Source organism: Conger conger, chromosome 2, assembly GCF_963514075.1.
Source record: "Conger conger chromosome 2, fConCon1.1, whole genome shotgun sequence".
Classification (NCBI taxonomy): Eukaryota; Metazoa; Chordata; class Actinopteri; order Anguilliformes; family Congridae; genus Conger; species Conger conger.
The window spans coordinates 78632899-78646307 of record NC_083761.1 but is presented as its reverse complement, the minus strand read 5'-3'; the positions used below and the strand labels follow the sequence as shown (position 1 = coordinate 78646307).

The 13409-nt window shown below is 42.6% G+C and overlaps 1 long non-coding RNA gene across 1 annotated transcript; it reads right to left on the bottom strand.

The window, feature by feature from the left end:
* Positions 1 to 11270: 11270 nt before the first annotated feature.
* Positions 11271 to 12909, bottom strand: LOC133112742 (uncharacterized). Its single transcript, XR_009705504.1, has 4 exons — positions 12787 to 12909; positions 12235 to 12285; positions 11921 to 11989; positions 11271 to 11521 (listed from the first exon to the last, which is right to left on the bottom strand). It is a non-coding gene; the product is annotated as an uncharacterized LOC133112742 (long non-coding RNA).
* Positions 12910 to 13409: the final 500 nt, after the last annotated feature.

Here is a 13409-nt window from a genome sequence, read left to right as displayed (position 1 = left end):
TCAATTGGAGTAATTATTACTGTGCTGACAGCAGTGATATTTGGAAAACACAAACTCCAAATGAATGAGATGGAGATCAGACGAGAAGCAGAGAGAAAGGGGGAAGTGGCTGAGAGAAGGATCAGATCTGAGGAGGAGATAAAGAGAGTGGAGGCTGAGAGAGAGATCAGAAGAAAGGAGGAGAGAAAGAGAGTGGAAACTGAGAGAGAGATCAGAAGAGAGGAGGAGAAAAAGAGAGTAGAGGCTGAGATAGAGATCAGAACAGAGGAGGAGAGAAAGAGAGTGGAGGCTGAGAGAGAGATCAGAAGAGAGGAGGAGAGAAAGAGAGTGGAGGCTGCGAGAGAGATCAGAAGAGAGGAGGAGAGAAAGAGAGTGGAGGCTGCGAGAGAGATCAGAAGAGAGGAGGAGAGAAAGAGAGTGGAGGCTGAGAGAGAGATCAGAAGAGAGGTTGAGAGAGAGATCAGAAGAGAGGTTGAGAGAGCGATCAGAAGAGAGGAGGAGAGAAACAGAGTGGAGGTTGAGAGAGAGATCAGAAGAGAGGAGGAGAAAAAGAGAGTGGAGGCTGAGAGAGAGATCAGAAGAGAGGAAGAAAGAAAGAGAGTGGAGCATGAGAGAGAGATCAGAAGAGAGGAGGAGAAAAAGAGAAAGGCTGAGAAGAAGATTAGTAGTGCTAAAGAAGGGGGGGTTGTGGGAAATAATTTATGGAAATTGTGGTCAATATTTGGTGGAAATGATGAATCCAAAAGGGAAGAGAGTGGACTAAGCAATTTGGGAACTAAGAAATTTGATGAAAATCAGATTCATCAACAGAAAAATGTCCCTCAGTCAGGTAGTGAATTGCAAGCAAATATTCAAGCATAAAAACCAAATGCAAACTGAACACGGAGCATCACCCAGCCAACAGTACTTCTACTGTATGGTGGATGGTAGTGGCATTGTTACGTCCTGGTGATGCCTCTCTGCAACAGAGACTGATGAGCTTTTTATCCAGGAACTCAATTGTTATGTTATGCGATTATCTAATCAGCCAATCACGTGGCAGCGGTGCAATGCATACAATCATGCAGATATGGTTCAGGAGCTTCAGTTAATGTTCACATCAACCATCAGAATGGGGAAAAAATGTGATCCAAGTGACTTTGACTGTGGAATGATGTTGGAAAGATGGTGGAAAAAGCGTGTTTCAGAGTGTGTGTTACTTGAAAGAAATTCAAATGTAGTTTTTCCATTTTTCCTATGTAGTTTTGTTAAGTTTTCTTATGATCCAAGTATTTAGGACAGTAGGACATGAGACCTCCCTACTTTGGGCAGTAGGGAGTATAAAAGCTTGCTTCGATTATCAATATATAACCACAGCTTTGATTTATCTCACCTTACAATTAAGGTATTTGGCTTTGTCCCCCAGCTGTTCACTCTGAACAATATGGGATATGCTATTTATTTTAAGTACATTGTTTTTAATGGCTGTTATTGTAACTCTGTAAATGTTTTTTTTATTTTTTTGTTTAAAATTGTTAAAATTAGGGATATGTTACGGCCCCCTGCTCTGTGCTACTTGTTTTGGTGTTACTTCACAGGTGGCTAGTGGGCGGAGTACCAGGTCGTCTGCGCAATTGGGAGCACCTGTGACCAGATGTTAAAATGTGCCTGACTCTTGTCTGAAGGAGGGTACTCTCTGCCCACGTACCTGTTGGTTCTTTTTGGGTTTGCATCAGACAACATTGCTTCAGCATGCTTTTCACACATCCACTCACTCACACTACTGATGCAAAAGTAATGTCTCAGTGGGTCACAGATTTTAACCAGTCATGCATACAAAAAATACGCAGTAAACATGACTATCATTTACATCACATAAATATGTCCCAAACATTATGGTGCCCAGAAATGGGGGATTATGTATAAAAAGTGCTGTCATGTCTACATGGTGAAACCAGAATGCATAAAAATACCCTTTAATAAAATATGAGAACTTGCACTTTGAATCGTTTGTTTATGAATATAAAATTGTGGTGTACTGAGCTAAATTAATGTTTTTGTCCCAAGCATTACGAAGGGATATTACAATTATTATGAACATATAAACACAACAACAGCAACAAAAATAGAAATGAATAACTGTATATTGCTGTTTGTAACAATATTAGCAGGGTTGATGTGCACAGGTATTAAAGGAGACTGGGCTTGGGACTGGGGCAGGTGGAATAACCAGGGCAGGAGGGAAGGTGACAACTGGCACGCACACAGCCCATCTCCCAACAGTCAGATGCTGCCACAACTGCTGGATCTCCTGAAGCTTCTCAGGACTGGTGTTAAGTACTGGTATTGTTCCGATTTTGCCAAGGACTTGACTTCACAGACCTCTTCAGAAGTACATCTGTAGCCTACCTGGGAGAAAATGTACACGCCTCCACATGCTGATCACCTGGAGATATCAAAGTAACATTAGGATGTGTGCCTAATTATACTGTAATGCCTGGCATTACAGTCATTATTGTACTAAGCAAAGAAAAAACAATAAGTATATGTATTTACTCTACATTCATATAATTGAAGGTAACACAGGTGTTACCTGGCTACGTGTCTGTCTACGTGCACCTGGCGGTCGAGCTGCACGTTCACGCCTGTTTTCCGTTCTGGTTCCTCAGTGGTGGAATGACTTGCCTACCACTGTCAGAACAGCAGAATCCCTCCCCCTATTTCGACGCAGACTCAAAACCCACCTTTTCAAACTCTACCTTAGTCCTCCCTCCTGATTTCCCCTGCCCCTCCTTTCTGATATCCCTATCCTTGTCTAACCCCCCACCCCCAAAAAAAAGAAAAGAAATGCACTTCTGATGACAACTATGTTTAGAACAGCATTTCCTGTGTATTTTGCTAGTTTCTGGATGTGATGCTCTGACTTATGGTAGAACCTATGCACTTGTAAGTCGCTTTGGATTAAAAGCGTCTGCCAAATGACTAAAATGTAAATGTAAAAAATGTAAGGTGTAAATATTGTATAATATAATTATTGTGGAAACTACTGTATTATTTAAGTACTTAGCTGGGCAACTACATAATTTGGGCAAGTTAACAACAACAACAACAATAATATATTAATGGTAAATAAAGGAATATAGACCAAAATAAGATGTCTGAATTACAGTAAGTTAGGCCTATGACAATAAACAATTGGCATTGGCGGTACTTATTGCTTTTATAATAGCAGTGAAATAAGAGTAACAATAATACATTTTATGTCTAAGCCTTCATGACACAGTGAATATACAGTGGCAATACTATTAATGACGGTGATATTTTAAACCACAATGTGATAGCATGTTAATGTAGCTGGCTACGATGTTGAGAAACAGACATGCAGAGACATTATCCCGTTTACCTGTAATTTTCCCACATTAAAAAAACGAACAATTGGAACATTCAAAATAACATTACATTCCATTCCATTACATGGCAAGTATAGGTGCGAAGAGGACCTGAGAGGACAGTACAGTTCCAGGTCCTAGTGTAAACATACAGATAATCAGAACCCTTGAAGAGTACAATCAACTTCCAAACTAGCATGCCACAGCACAAAGTGGCAGAACGGAGGTGTATAGGTCTTGATAAGGGATTGAATATATACAGGGGCTGATCCCTTAACTGCCTGGTATGCGAGCACCAAAGTTTTAAATTTGATGCGAGCCATAACAGGCAGCCAGTGGAGGTTGCTAAGCAGGGGGGTGACATGTGAATGTCTGGGAACATTGAATACTAGACGGGCTGCAGCATTCTGGATCAGTTGTAGGGGTCTGATGGCAGATGCAGGAAGACCAGCCAGCAGAGAATTGCAATAGTCCAGGCAGGACAGGACCATTGCTTTAACAAGGAGCTGAGTGGAGTAGGTGGTGAGAAAGGGTCGGATTCGCCGGATGTTGTACAGGAAGAACCTGCACGCCCGGGTCACCATAGCGATGTTCTCAGAGAAGGACAGCCTGTTGTCCATCACCACTCCAAGGTTTCTTGCACTAGGGGATGAGGTCACTGTGGTATCCCCTAGTGAGATGGAAAAATCGGAGACGGGAGAGGTTAGAGCAGGGATGAAGATTACCTCCGTCTTACCTGGGTTGAGCTTTTGATGGTGGTTGCCCATCCAGCTCTGGATGTCTCTCAGGCAGGTGGAGATATGGGTAGAGACCTGTGTGTCTGATGGGGGGAAGGAGAGAAAGAGTTGGGTGTCATCGGCATAACAATGATATGAGATGCCATGAGCAGAGATAACAGGGCCAAGGGATCTCATGTAAATGGAGAAGAGGAGGGGTCCGAGGACTGAGTAACAAGGGGGTGAGGGGTTGACACTCCTCCAGCCCAGAACACCTGGGAGGACCGGCCAGAGGGATACGATTTAATCCACTGTGCCACAGATCCCTGTAGATGCCACGAAGGCTAAGAGGATGGACTGCCGGACTGGTGGGGGTCCGGCAGGATATTCTGTGAGAGGAAGGTGACAAACGGAAGGATGTCAGGTGTGATTGCCTGAAGGAGGTTTGAGGGGATGGGGTACAGGGCACAAGTAGTAGGGCGGTGGGAGAGCAGGAGGTGAGACACATCAGCATCTGTAAGGGGACAGAAAGAGGAGAAGCAGGGGGCAGGCACAGAAAGGGAGGCAGGCACAGAGGTGGTGGTCGCGAAGGTGCTGCGGATATCTGCAACCTTCTCGTCAAAGAATACTGCAAAGTCATCAGCAGTGAGGGAGGACTGAGATGGTGGGTTGAGGAGAGAGGAGAAAATGGAGAACAGTTGACGGGTTAGAAGTGGAATTCAGGATTTTTGTTTGGAAGTAATTTATTTTGGCAATGGTGATAGCGGAGGAGAATTCCGCCAGGAGAGACTGGTAGGAAGACCGGTCCGATGGGTCTTTTGATTTCCTCCACTTCCTCTCAGCTGCACGTAGGCTGGACCTGGATGAACGTAGAAGGTCAGAAACCCATGGGCTGGGAGGGGAGGATCGAGCAGGCCGGGAGACAAGAGGACAGAGAGTGTCAAGGGCTGAGGAGAGAGAGGAAAGCAGGGCGGAAGATGCAGAGTCAGTGGGTAGTTCGGAGAAGGATTCAAGAGGAGGGAGAGAAGCGGTGACTCTGGGGGCAAGGGAGGAGGGTGATAGAGAGCGGAGGTTACATCGGACATAAACAGTGGGGGTGAGAGAAGGAGAGGGAGGCAGAGGAGCAAGGGGGATGGAGAAGGAAATGAAGTGGTGATCGGACATGTGATCGGTGATCGATGTAACAATAATACATCGCAGTAACTAATTAAACTACAGACAATTTTATTGGAAATATTGTGGGAATACCTCAACAACATTAATATCATTCAAGGACCCGTCAGTAGTAAAATAATTATTTAGATAGACTTACTGAAACGTGCGTCGGCGCCCATGGAAATGAATCGCGCCATCCGATTTCGTGTAATTAAGGAATCCGCACTGAAAAGACGTCATTCATTTCGCTCGGAACAGCGCCGCGATATGAACGTGCGGCCAAGAATATATTGCATCCGAAGTGTTAAGAACTTCCGTTGAGAATGAATGGGAAAAGTTAAGGAAAGTTAAGCTTAACTATCCGCGGCTTCCGCGCGCCAGCAGGAAGTCTTGGGTTTGAATCCCCATCGGCCGGGGCCTCTCTGTGCGGAGTTTGCATGTTCTCCCTGTGTCTGCGTGGGTTTCCTCCGGGTACTCCGGTTTCCTCCCACAGTCCAAAGACATGCAGGTTAGGCTGATTGGAGAGTCTAAATTGCCCATAGGTATGAGTGTGTGAGTGAATGTGATGGACTGGCGAGCTGTCTAGGGTGTATTCCTGCCTTTCGCCCAATGTATGTTGGGATAGGCTCCAGCCCCCCTGCGACCCTGTTCAGGATAAACAGGTTAGGATAATGAATGAATGAATTCATGAATGAATGAATGAATGAATCTCTCTCTCTCTCTCTCTCTCTCTCTGTCTCTCTCTCTCTCAAAGCCATTGTGATTAAGTGTGTGGACAGTAGATAATCATTCATTGAACAACCTGCACATTCACAATACACCACCAGGGAACAGACATAATCCATAAAAAGTACTACACTGGTTTTTCATCGAAGATTCAAAAGTACAAATGCATTCCCCGATTATATAAAATGTAATCTGTAGATAATTCAGCATACCATCATCATGACTAACATAGATGCAAACAAATGTCTGGGATCTATAGAAAGCTCTCCTCTGCTGCAGGTCATCAGCACCTGTTCCCCATTATCACCTGCACCTGTTTCACCTTGAGTCCCATTTTCAGTTTTCCAATGTAGTGGCGTCCAAAGTACGAAAAAGGTACTGCCTCTCAAATTATTATGCTATTTGATTTATTTTTATGACGATGAAGCTGCACTTGTCTTTTGATTAATGACCCAATTCTTTATTTCAGAATTTCTGAATAAAGTATCTAATAATAGGGAGCTAATTTACATATTTTGTCAGAATTTATCTTTTCAAGTGCATGCCTCATGAAAAAATAAATGTATGTACCTCTGAATTAAGCTGGAAGACCAAATGTGTGTTTGTGGTGGAACATAACCTTAAGAAATTATTTCATATGAAAATGTAGGATCTACTGATTTTCCATTAACCATAGCCTCTCTTTGAAAACCTGCATATTTGCTATAGCCCCCGCTAATGGCCAAATTATACCAAATTTGTCAAAATTGGCATATTTCCAAAAAATCATGGCCTACATATGTGTACCAGGATCAGTGAGGATCAGATAAAGGGTCCACGAGTTACAGATGTTTCAGAAAAAATGGCCACATCCACAACATTGAATTGACATTTCACGGACAAACACTTTGCATAAAAAAAGTAATTATTCCCAGCATAATTTATATCAAATTTGATTAAATTACATCAAATCTGTACAAGAAGAAGCAAAAATGTTCTTTTTAAAAATTCTAGATGTTGGAAAAAATTAAATATGGAATATACATTTTGTTTGGCCAAGGAATCTGGGAAAAATAATTTTGCCTCTGACTTTTGAACAAATGGTTCAGGAAATTTCTAAATTTCTGTGTTACAGTGCCAACATGTGTCCAAAAGCCCTCAGTAGGATAACCCGAGTAGTGGCAGAATAAGGGAGCCCACCTGCCACGTTTCGTAGCTCTATAATAATATTAAATATTTTTTGGTTTGTTTTCTGCCCATTCAGGTTTAGTGGAGAAAAATAATAGTTACAAAAAAAGACAGAAGGCAAACAATAGGGTTCCAGCATGGCTTGTGGCTCATGGAAAAATGCAGCACTAACACACACTGGGCTCATGACTCATGGAAAGATGCAGCACAGACAGACTGGGCTCATGGAAAGATGCAGCACAGACACACTGGGCTCATGGAAAGATGCAGCACAGACACACACTGGGCTCATGGGAAGATGCAGCACAGACACACTGGGCTCATGGCTCATGGAAAGCACTAACAGCATTAACAGACTGCCGCAGGCTTCCTGCACCCTGCAGTTCACTGTCCTCGAGCAACCAGCAGAGCGCAGCATTTATCTGGAAAGGAACAGCGGCCACTAAATTTGCTCTCAGATGAAGACACAGATCATGGACTGTCAGCAGTGAGCTGCTGTTTCCCCTTCAGTGCCGGGCTGCCCACCCCTGTTGCTGGATATCAACCAGCCTGTCAGTTTTCATTTCAAAACTAATTTTGCAGACCTGATTCTACTAACTATTATACTAAGTGCCATAGGATCTCCAGCTGTTGAATGAGGTGTGCTTTCCTGATAGCAGCCCTCCAGGAACAGGGTTGGGCAGCCCTCCCTTACTGGTAATCTTTCAACGGCCTATGAAACCTTTCAAAGAAAAATGGTAAATGATTGCCATTTATACAGTGCCATACAATGGATGCTTCTCATTCAACCATTCATACACACGCTCACACACGCTCACACACCAACGGCGATTAACTGCCATGCAAGGCAGCAACCAGCTCATCAGGAGCATTCGGGGTTTAGGTGTCTTGCTCAGGGGCACTTCGACAGATCCAGGGTGGGATTTGAACCGGCAACCCTCTGACTGCCGACGACTGCTCTTACCACCAGAGCCAAAGTCACCTAATGAAAATGAAATGTGGTGTAAAATGACACTGTATTTTGGGTGTTGTTTTAATGTTAGTGGAGTGTAATATTCTCACTGTCTCTCCGCATGCTTATTTCTCTCCCCTCTTTTCTCTGCCCCCTCTCTCAGAAACACTCTCATTCAGTATATCTATCTTTTTTGCTGTATATCTTTCAAACCCCTCTTTCTCTCTTTCTTTCTTTCTTTCTTTCTGTCCCCCCACCTGTGTCCCCTCTCCTAGGAGTTTTTAGTGGTGCAGATGCACACTGTAAAAACAGTGCACTCACGTACGTAAGTATGCAGAATAGAGGTGGGTGGCCTGGGGGTGGGGGGTCAGATATCTCTCAATGTTCTTTGTCTTTGTACCTGATGGGCCATCTGTAAATGTAATCTGTGCATTCATGCTGCAAGCTGTAGTGCATTAGCATTAGCCCCTGCTGGGTCAGTGCACACATGCTGTAGGGCATTAGCATTAGCCCCTGCTGGGTCAGTGCACACATGCTGTAGGGCATTAGCCCCTGCTGGGTCAGTGCACACATGCTGTAGCGCATTAGCATTAGCCCCTGCTGGGTCAGTGCACACATGCTGTAGGGCATTAGCATTAGCCCCTGCTGGGTCAGTGCACACATGCTGTAGTGCATTAGCCCCTGCTGGGTCAGTGCACACATGCTGTAGGGCATTAGCATTAGCCCCTGCTGGGTCAGTGCACACATGCTGTAGTGCATTAGCATTAGCCCCTGCTGGGTCAGTGCACACATGCTGTAGGGCATTAGCATTAGCCCCTGCTGGGTCAGTGCACACATGCTGTAGGGCATTAGCATTAGCCCCTGCTGGGTCAGTGCACACATGATGTAGGGCATTAGTCCCTGCTCAGACTTGCTTAGATTTGGGCCATAATCTCATAATCACACTCTATGATTAGATTAAAACATGACTCCTCTGTATTTTATTTATCCCTTATTTATTTTACTGAAAACTAAAGAAAGAGTGGACGGGAATGCATGCAATATCTTTTTTTTTTTTTTTTTTTTTAAGTTGCTGCATATTAAGGGAATATGTATAATATGTATGGGGTAAAAAGGGTGTGGGGGGGGGGGGGGGGGCTAAAGATAGTAGATTCGTAAGAAATTTAAACAATTAGGGTGTGAGTGACAGAAAGGGAGAGAGAGAGAAAGTATGAATGCAAGGGTTGAAGAAAGATACAAAAGTGTATGCTAAACAATGAACGGAACATAAGATGAAACAACATAAATCGTGACATGAATAAACTATATAACGTGACATGACAAGACTAGAAAATGCATCATAACAAGTAAACATGAAACGCAACATGACATGAAAATTAAACGTAACAAGAAATAAAAGAGGCGGCACAGACAGTGCAGTGGGTAGCACTGCCGCCTCACAGCAAGGAGGTCCTGGGTTCGAATCCCCGTCGGCTGGGGCCTCTCTGTGCGGGGTCTCCATGTTCTCCCTGCGGGGGCCAGTCGCGAATCGCTGTAACAGATTTTTTGACCTAAGGTGACCCCTCTCTTGAAATTAGGGTTTGAATCCAAACCCTTATTTCAACAAATATGATCTGGCTGTTATTTAAACATTATAAACTTCACCTTTTTAAGTTAATGCGATCCACTCAAGTGATGTTATACAATAACCATTTACAGCAACTTATAAAAAGGAAAATATATAAATATAAAGTGACAATACGTCGTCACTGATAGGTGTAATACTCAATTCTAGTTTTGAGTACGATTCCTGTCTTTGGAATGTACATTTGTTTCCCCCCTCAGATAACAGCCTGAAAAGGGTATTCAAAGCCATTCCTTCCTCATAGTCCACTGAATTCAGAGTGCATTGCCTGTATCTGTGACAAATGCTGTTCCAGCAGATAAACATAATTTTTCAGTTAAAAAGATTCCTTTTTTTACACCTCATAATGAGACAAATAAACATTAAGCAGTCTGCCAAGTGCGTCAAGTACAGGTACTAATAAAATAATTTTCATTTAATATTTGTTTTGTATAATTCCATAATTTGCTAATAAACAAAGGAAGACTAATTCCTTTGAGGTCCTGACACTCATTAGATATTTGATATTCTAATGCTCTGCGATAAATCATGAGCATAATCATTTATGATTCAGTGATTTTATACAGGCCTAAGAGATAATTAGGCCTAACAATTATTTCATTGATAAAACCACCTTCAACTGCACAAAGAGCATGACTCTCTTAAAGGTCATTTTATTTTGATAATTTAAATCAAAATGTTCTTAGTTGATTGGTTATATTCCAAAAAGTGGTTCAAGATAAAAAGTTTAGTTCAGTAAAATAAAAATAAAAAGGAAAAATTAATATCATCAAGAAGAATATATTTCCTGCTTCAGTGCACCACCAGGGAGGATGCCAGGGTGGTAGATGGGTGTGAAACAGGAGATTGGTGACAATGGCCATTTGGTTTCTTTCCACATCACATGCATACAAAATAATGCATATTCATCTGCCTGTCACCTCATCAGGGACAGGTACCTGCATTTTATATCAGCATTTTACTTCAGGAGGTTTGGGGCGTCAAAGCTAATTCTAATACAACATGATTTTATGATTGAAATGATACGCTTCATAGTGTAATTAAGACTATTTTTGCTGTATTAATAAATTGTTATTGATCTGAATTTTGGACTACAAGTTTTACTTCATGAAGGACCAAATTCCTACACATAGCAACACTGGACTAATTGCTTTAATACAGACATAATTTATTAATTTCACTGATATTAACAGACACACTTACACATCCTGATACAGTACCCAATACACACATACATGAAGACACCCGTATACAATACAAATTCTTTAATTACTAGGTATGCAACATCTATGTAAAAAAAAAAAGTGCAGCAACAACACAAACATACACTTAAACAAAGGGACTGAAACAAGTATATAAACCTGTACCAAAAAAAGGCATTTTACAATGTTCCAATGTTCTTGGAAGAACTGTGTGTATCTGTGTGTGTGCGTGTGTGTGTGTACATGCGCATGTCTGTGTGTGTTTGCGTGCGTGCATGCGAGTGTGTGTGCGTGTGTGCGTGCGTGCGTGCAAGTGTGTATGTGTGTGTGTGTGTGTGTGTAGTGTGTGTGTGTGTGTGTGTGCGTACATGCGCATGTCTGTGTGTGCATACGTTTGTGCTTCATTTTCCTCTCTCAGCTGATCAAGATAATTGATCTTTGTTTCTCCTTTTCATAAAAGGCAGTGGTCTGAAACTCACTCCAGGTCATCTTCCTTGCCATGCCTTGTGCTTGGTATTGTGAAAATACCTTAGCCGGGCAGTATATGTACTTGCCAGGCACACCAGGGAGTGGAGCCGGAGGGGGAGAAGTTGTTGCTGGCTGTATTACTGCTACAAAACACAAAGTATGGGGTTACTGACTTAAAACACTAAATTAACAAAGTATCTAAGAGCTGACACAATACTTTGCGCTACTGCTTCAGTGAGCTCCACGAACACATGACTTTTGGAGGCTGTACATGGTGCAGGAGAAGCTATTCAGGCAAAAAAATCTATGTTAGGATCTAATTTCAGCATAAACAAGTGTCACATTGTTGAACTTTTGGTTGTAATCCACTAGGTGTCACTATTTGATTTTTGTTTCACTGCCTAATTGTCTTGTTTAACCCACCTGTTATTCAGTCATTCCTTGGTTTAGGGGATTGGTCTCTGACTAGGACACCAGAGACCTGGGTTCTAGACCTGACTGTGACACAAGTAAAATTATGTAATGGTTATGAATATATTTACCATGCAACGAGGAGACATGCACATATACAGGACTGCCTCTGGACACTGTTGATGTGGGACCACTCAGCTCTGAAGGAAAAAGTCACATTGGAAAGAGTCAAGCTCACATTCTGATACCATTTATATCCCTTTTTATAAATGCTATATTTCAGAGATTACATCTGTAAACTCGCCAATCCATTAAAAGATGTTTGACATTGCAAGGTTCTCTCTTAATAGAACACAAGAGAAAGTAAAGAACACAGCCAGAACATAGCCAAAAAAACAAACCAAGGTAATACAATATTTGTTATGAGAGGATAGCCTCTCCATACCTCTGCCTCTAGACTTAGTTGGTGCTATGGAGACTGCAGCAGGTGCTGAAGCTGAAGAAATAGACAAGACATTGCTCAGAGGACATCCAAATCATAATTGTTCATGAGAAATAACCATATTTGACAGGTTAAAAATCTTTTGTACAAAAAGATTATTAAAATTAAAAGTCAGAGCAGCTTAGACCACACAAGCTGAACTTGTAAATGTGATATTTGTATGTACTATTACATCTGTAGGATGAAACGGGTGTACAAAAAGTGCCAATAATAATAACAATAATAATCGCTACCCCGTCGTAGTAATCTAACTTCGTAGTAACGTTACCCCCACAGCTGCTGTGAACAGCGACCCTAGATACCATAAAAGTTAACTTTACAAATGACTCCCACTACTAGCTACCCAGCTAACTCCCAAAACTTTTCCCATCGACATTATTCAAAAGTAGCTTTTCTTAAACGTTGTGACACTTTCCATTTGCGCGACGAAAGGTTAACAATAAATTACGTTCACAATAAATTAACGTCGTGTTGCTATCAGAGGAGGTAACTTACCTTAGTAAGTAGACTGACTGACGACAGGATAAAAAGCGGCGATCCAGACGATTTAAGTCGCGATTCTTTAGTCCTGACGATGGAAATGGTCAAAAGGAATCTTCGGTTCGGTCGGTTTAAAAATGTAAACGCAAATAAAATATCAATAAAATCCGATCAAGCTCGTCGCTCTTCCCGTCTTCTCATTGGCCGCGGCGAAAAACGGGAAATAGCGTCACGGCTCCGTCGGGTTCAACGCGGTGACCGAAAATATATCGCATCCGTAGTGGTTAAGGACTACCGTTGAGAATAAATGGGTTTCGGTTTAGGGAGTTTTAGCTAAACAATTCTCGGATGCCGCGCGGGGGGTGAATGGGTTTCCTCCGGGTACTTCAGTTTCCTCCCACAGTCCAAAAACATGCAGGTTGGGCTGATTGGAGTCTAAATTGCCCGTGTGTAAGTGCAAGTATCATTGAACATGGCGGCTCCATTGCTTGGATTGCGGCCACACTATCGCTGGGGTTGCAGTCCTGCTGCTGCTCAGAGTGCTCCTCTCTCCTCTCATCATTACTCCTGCTCACACTCTCCATCTGCCAATGTCGGCTACTGCCTGCCAACACAGAAGAGCTCACCTTTTGTCCTTG